Raw genomic sequence first — 7,500 nt, 5'->3', positions numbered from 1 at the left:
CCAGAGAGACTTGCAATGACTCCAGAACTCCGTGAGAAATTTCTTTCTCATTCATCCGATTTTCCTCAAGACAGTGGGTTAAAGTAGTCTTTGGATATTCATTTTAAAATCAATTAGTGGTATATTAAAAGGATGTTCCGTTTTATTTTGAAGCATAAATAACAAATATTTTAATAAAAGTAGGGAAAATATAATTGTTAAACAGTTTCTCATAAATTAGCATATTATCCCTAATCCGAGTTGTTAAAACTATTACCCAAATGAGTACTCGCATAAGAGACAAGTTTTCTTAAGAATGTTTATAATGATCATAAATTTAATTGTGATGGTTAATCATATTATAGAATATAATTTTGAGAGCTCCCAACAACGCAGGTATCAGGGAGCAAAGGCACTCTGATGCAGCCTAGGGTCTGTGACGCTATTCAACCTCGCAACTTCACCAATCAATCAATAAAAATCAATTAACCTTATTCAAGGGATTCCCTCCGTGTAAGGTCTATCCTTCCTATGATGGGTGGGCCATTGGTTGTCTTTTTGTGGGTCACGGAAAATTCTCTTTTATTGTCTCTCTCTTTTCTCAGGAAAAATCACTTTATGTCTCTAACAGAATTTTTGAGATACTTCAATGTTTATGTTAAAATACAAACCAAAAATTCCTTACGTACCTTTTGAATATCAATACAGTTACTTATATAATTGTGGAATTATTAAGATGTTGCGAATTTCTTAGGAATAATAATAACAATATGACTTACGCGCAATCTTTTCATTCGGACTTTATTTCCCATCAAACAGAGCTAATTCTAATTGTGTGAAAATCTCTCTCTCTCTCTCTCTCTCTCTCTCTCTCTCTATCTCTCTCTCTCTCGTAGAGAAAATAAAACCGCTTGATAAAGCTCAATAAAAATTGCTACAACAGTTGAGATTACGCTGAAAAGAAGATGAAAGATAAGGAGTTTTGGACTCCTGGATTGTCGGGGGGCGTCCAGAAACTTGTCCTGTCTCGGAATCCCAGAGAGGTAGTCCCTCATTCAGTGATTCTTCAGATAGTTTTAATGCACCACTCGCGGTTCTCTCTCTTAGTAATTATAATAAGCCGAAAAAGACTCTTGGACATCATTCTACAGAGACAGAAATCGGCTCCATAACAAATGGAATGCTGAAGGTTCTTCACTTCGGACAATCCAGGAGTCGGAATGAGCATCTTCCTTTGGATGACTAAGGAATATCTGCTTCGTGTTTTTGAAAGGCGGTACGGTATTTTATGTAATATCTATGACAATTTCAATAACTCTGTATCTGTTCATGTGTTTTTTGTTGAATATACTACCTTTTTAGAGTATTCTTAAGAATCAAATATAACCATATCGATAAACATATACTTTCAAGGATTCTTGAAGCCTCGATGACGTAATCATGTTTGCCAAAGAGACTTACAATGTCTCCGGAGCTGTGGAGAAATTTCTTTCTCATTCATCCAATTTTCCTCAAGACAGTGGGTTAAGGTCTTTGGATATTCATTTTAAAATCAATTAGTGGTGTATTAAAGGATTTTTCAGTTTTATTTCAAGCATAAATAATACATCTTTCTAATAAAAGTAGGGAAAATATAATTGTTAAGCAGTTTTGTTTTCTCATAAATTAGCATAATTATCTCTGATCCCAGTTGTTAATAACTATCACCCAAATTAGTTCTCATGTAGGAGATGTGTTTCTTAAGAATATTTTTAATGATCATAATTTTAATTATGATGGTTAATTATATTATACAATATTATTTTGAAAACCCCAAAACCGCAGGCATCAGGGAGCTTAGGCTCTCTGATGCTGTCAATAGTCTGTTACACTAGGCAACCTCACCAATCAATAAATAAAAAACATAAAGTAAACCTTATTCATGGGATTCCCACATTTAGGGTCCTACCCAACCCAATGATGGGTGGGCCATGGGTTGTCTTTGGGTGGGTCCATGGAAACTCCCTTTTTCTTGTCTTTCTCTTTTCTTAGGAAAAATCCCTTTATGTCTCTAACTCAATTTTTGAGATGCTTTAATGTTTACATTAAAATATAAACCCAACAGTATTTATCTAACTTTTGAATATCAATACAGTTACTTATATGTCTGTGGAATTATTACGATGTTGCGAATTTCTTAGGAATAATAATAATAGGACTTATGGGCAACCTCTTCGTTCTCACTTCATTTCTCATCAAACGGAGCTAATTCCAGTTGTGTCAAAACTCTCTCTCTCTGTTTTGGAGAAAATCACCGCCAGATAAAGCTGATTAAAATTTCTACACAGACTAAGGACTAAGCTGAAAAAAAATATGAAAGATAAGGAGTTTGGGCTCTTGGATTGTCGACGTCATAAACTTATCATGTTTCGGAACCTTAAACAGAAAAGTACTCCTCATTCAGCGATTGATAAGAGGGGTTTTTGAACCACCACACGCGGTCTCTCTCTCTCTGTAATTATGAGCCAAATGTTACGGAGTCAGAAATCGGCTCCATAACAAATGGAAGGCCCAAGGTTCTTTAACTTCGGGAACAATCCAGGAGTCAGAGTGAGCATCTTTCTTTGGATGGCTAATTTAATATCTGCTCTGTGTTTTGAAAGACTGTATCATTTTATGTAATATTTATGACAATTTCAGTAATTCTGCACTGTTATGTGTTTTTTTGTTTAATATACAACCTTTCTTTCAGACCAGATATTATAATAAATGTAAAAGCATTTTAGAGGATTCTTAAGAACCAAATATATCCTTATCGATAATCATATATTTTCAAGGATTCTGTAAGCCTCGATGACGCCATCATGTGCCAGAGAAAATTTCAATGACTCCGGAACTCCGGGATAAATTTCTTACTCTTTCATCCCATTTTCCTTAGGACAGTTTGTTGAAGTGGACTTTGGATATTCATTTAAAAATCAATTAGTGGTGTATTAAAGGAATGCTTAGTTTTATTTTATTTGAAGCATAAATACACATCTTTCTAATAAAAGTAGGGTAAATATAATTGTTAAACAGTTTCTCATAAATTAACATAATTCAAGGGATTGACAACTTGTAAGGTCTACCCTTCCTAATGATGGGTGGGACATGGGTTGTCTTAGAGTGGGTCACGGAAACCACTTTTCTCGTCTTTCTATTATTCTCAGGAAAAATCACTTTACGTCTCCAACACATTTTTGAGATTCTTTATGTGCTTACGCTGAAATAGAAACCCAAAAGTCTTTACCTATGTTTTGAATATCATTGAAGTTACTTATATAATTGTTGAATTATTAAGATGTTACGAATTTCTTAGGAATAATAATAATATAATACGACTTACGGGGAACTTCATCGTTTCTGACTTCACTTCCCACAACTGAGCTAATTCCAATTGTGTCAAAACTCTCTCTCTATCGCGGAGAAAATCGCCGCTTGATAAACCTGATTAAAAATTGCTACACAGAGTAAGGATTAAGCTGAAAGAATATGAGAGATAAGGAGTTTGAACTCTAGATTGTCGGGGTACGTAAGGAACGTATCCCGTCTTGGAACCCCAAACCGAGAGGTAATCCTAATTCGGGGATTGATAAGATAGGGATTTGAACCACCACACTTATGAGTTAAAAAGACTCTACGGACACCAATGTTACAGAGTCAGAAATCAGCTCCATAACAAATGGAAGGCCCGAGGCTCTTTACTTCGGACAATCCCGGAGTCGGTGTGAGCGTCTTCCTTTGGATGACTAGAATATCTGCTTCATGTTTTGAAAGACAGTATCATTTTTATGTAATATTTATGACAATTTCAGTAAAACTCTGTAAAACTGTCCATGTGTTTTTTGTTTAATATACAAACCTTTCTTTTCAATTTTCAGATATTATAATAAATGTAAAAAGCGTTTTAGAGGATTTTTATGAACTAAATATATCATTATCGATATCATATACTTTTAAGGATTTTTGAAGCCTCGATGACGTCATCATGTTGCCAAAGAGACTTATTATCGATATTTTGTATGTAAACAGCTAATACGTAAACATTGTAGAACTTACTGAAAGTTTTAAAACAAAGAACTTCATGGGAACTACTGACGATAAATAATCGCCCGGACTTAGTTTCTACATCCATAATTTGCCATTGGGGATGTTACGGCGATAAAGGTTACTACTTACAACAGTCTCAAATAAATCACCAATAAGTAGTTACAGTCATAACACTTGAGAGAAATGGGAAATTTGAATACTGGAAAACAGTGAGAGGTTGTCTGAGAGAAACAGGGTGGTTGAATTGTAACTTCTAGACTTGTCCTTTAGTTTGTGTGTGCATGGAGCTTGAGGTTAGAGGCAGACTTCACCAAGGCAAAGGACTAACAAAGGAAGCTGCAAAGCACGCTGGCGGCTCAAGCTGGGGCATCCAAGTCCAAGCATAAGAGCGGCATTAGTCTCATTCTTCTTTTGCCCACCGTTTATCCTACATTAAGGGGTCGGTAGCCTGATGCACCTTTTCCACTGCCTTCTATCAAAGGCTTCATCCTCCACCAAACCTTATTCGGGAAGAAGCAAAACAACCAGCAAAAGGGATCATGGTAGAATAGGTCTTAAAGATAGGTTTAGTAACGGTCCCTTTAGCAAGCCCATTTTCCCCTATGATAGGTTCCTATTTCTTAACGGATCCTAACGCCTTCCCCCCTCCCCCCCAAGAAATCTTACGATGCAGAGACAGGAAATGACTACCCCATGCCTAGGTTGAAATACTGACGCTGGCTGAGAGAGGTGGAATTGACGACACTTGATACTTGCAAGCGTATTTCAATAATCATATCTTTCATGTTAAGAGAATTTTATGTTCTGAAACATTGTAATATTATAGGTTATTTATAGTTATAATCACACTTTCTCTTTCTTTATCGTTTTGAAAGAGAATTATTAAGAATATAGCAGTGTCTCGTCCCAAAATGCTTTGAAGTTGCCCATCCATTTGGGTTCAAGATTTCTTGTTGATCAGCAGTTCATAGAGGAGAGATTCATTCTTAGACTTGTAACCATGCTGTAAGAGATGTTAGAGCTCTCTCTCTCTCTCTCTCTCTCTCTCTCTCTCTCTCTCTCTCTTTGCCCGACCGAGGGAAATTTTCATTTTTACATTAACGTAGATTTTGCACTTACATAGTCACTCATGACTGTTAGACTTATTTAATTTAGTGGTTATTTAAGGAATCTGAACAGACAGTATAAACACGTTTTTGTAACATGCCTGTGAAAGAGTTTAGTGAATCTAGAAGCTGTTGCAAAAAGGAAATCTGGTACCAGGTAAAGTGTTATTATAAGTTCTAAGTGTAAATGAAATAATATTTACAGTGGTTTCGTGAAATTATTTATTTTTTTACTAACTGCGAATTTTTTGTGCTCTGTATTTGATTCTTTGGTTGTGTTTATATCATGTCCTGTGTGATTAGTGTTTCCTTTGATTTTGTAAAATTAATACTTTCCCAAATTTTTCTGATTTACTTGATTTGCATTCATAATTAAGATTGGTTAAATTCGGTAATTTTTTTTATTATTGTTTTATCATTGCATGATAGATTTAATTTAAGACTTGTGAATTAATTTGCATTTACTTAGGCTTCTTATTGATTTTAATTGTTGCTTAGATTGAATTTTACTTGAATAATTTGATTTTTTATTAATTCATTTTCTTTATAAATTTATTTTGATTTAATTTTGTTTGACAGTTAATTAAAAAATTACTCAAACTTTGTGTTGTTTTCAGGTAATAGTAAATTTCCCTAATATTGTGATTTTCACTTATAAATTTTGAATTTAAAAACAAATCTTTTTGTATTTAAATTTTTATAAGTGTTTCATTTATTAACCAACGGTACAGGATTTTATTAAGGCAGAAAATATAGAGAGGTAATTGTGCTGTTTTCCTTTAATTTTATTGCAGTGAGTTAGAACTAGGGAAATACTTTTGACTTTCAAAGTTTCTGATGGAGTGATGCCCTTTAATTAATTTAAATCATATATGATTATCTCACACCTGTTTTAGTGTACTTGATCTGATCTTTTGCATGATTAATAAGTTCTTAAGGGATCACTGTTGCCTGTAACCACCGTCTAACGCTACCCCAAGGTAATCAAAAACCCTATATTTGATGTAGTAACGAGTGCAGAAGTTAATGCCCAAGTTTACTAAAGAAGCTCCAGATGGAGTTCTGATGATCACTTTGTAAAAGTGGTTTCAGGTCATGGGATGGCAACAAGAATATAAATGTCAGTCTTGATACACAGTGTCTTGATTAATAAAGGGAGAAGTGCTTGCATAGCCTTAACAGCTGAGCAGTGTAAATATTACAAGGTACTGAAACACAATGTCCTACAAGTCTACCAGAAAACTCCAGAATATTACAATGAAAGATTCAGAACATTAAGAAAAGATCAAAAGGTAACTTTCTTGGATTATGATTACAAGGTGAGAAGGTGTTTTAAACAATGGTTGGAGGCTGCTAAAGGTAAAATGTTTGAAGATTTAGAGGAGTTAGTTGTTTGTGAACAATATCTTAGGGGAATTCCTGAACATATAAGAGCCTATTTGAGAGAGAGAGAGAGAGAGAGAGAGAGAGAGAGAGAGAGAGAGAGAGAGAGAGAGAGAGAAGTTAAGAAACTTGACAAGGCTGCTTCACTGTGTGAAGATTGCAATATACTTTGTTAAAAGATATACTAAATTTCCTTAGATATGAATCCTAAGTTGCTGTCAGCTTTTATTACTCCTTTTGGACTGTATCAGTATACAACTGAGAGCTGATATGTTTAAATAATGTATGTCCAGAATTCACAAAAGCATAATTCAAAGTTAAGAAGGGAACGCAGAGTAAAAAGAGCGATTTTCATTCTTTGTACTGACTTTATTTGTGTTTCTTTAAACCATGTGACTCATTGCCTAAGACTGCGCAATAATTGAGTCGTGTTAGAAACTTCGAGAAGTCTTTCTTCTGACTAAAAACATTAGAGATTCTTCTATTGTAAACTGTTTAATATTACTGATAAATTAACTCTTATCTATTTCAATTTGTCAAAAGAGAATTTATTCACTTTATAATTCTCAATTGTGCCGTGGAAATAATGTCTCGTTTTTAACTGCTGTGACGTCAGTGTCACCGAAATGACAACACTTGATGATTGCAAGTGTATTTCAGTGATTATATCTTTCATGTCAAGAAAATTTTATGTTCCGAAACCACCTATAATAATCAAAGATTATTTATAAGTTGTAATCCCATTTTCTCTCTTTTATTTTTCTCGTTTTGAAAAAGAATTATTAAGAATATAGCAGTGTCTCGTCCCAAAATGCTTTGAAGTCACTCATCCATAGAGGAGAGATTCATTCTTAGACTTGTAAACCGGGCTTAAAGATATGCTAAAGCTCTCTCTCTCTCTCTCTCTCTCTCTCTCTCTCTCTCTCTCTCTCTCTCTCTCTCTCTCTCTCTCTTTTCCCGACCG

This window comes from Macrobrachium nipponense, chromosome 29 (genome assembly GCF_015104395.2).
Source record: "Macrobrachium nipponense isolate FS-2020 chromosome 29, ASM1510439v2, whole genome shotgun sequence".
Classification (NCBI taxonomy): domain Eukaryota; kingdom Metazoa; phylum Arthropoda; class Malacostraca; order Decapoda; family Palaemonidae; genus Macrobrachium; species Macrobrachium nipponense.
The sequence above is the reverse complement of the archived record's forward strand: the minus strand, read 5'-3'. Positions refer to the sequence as shown.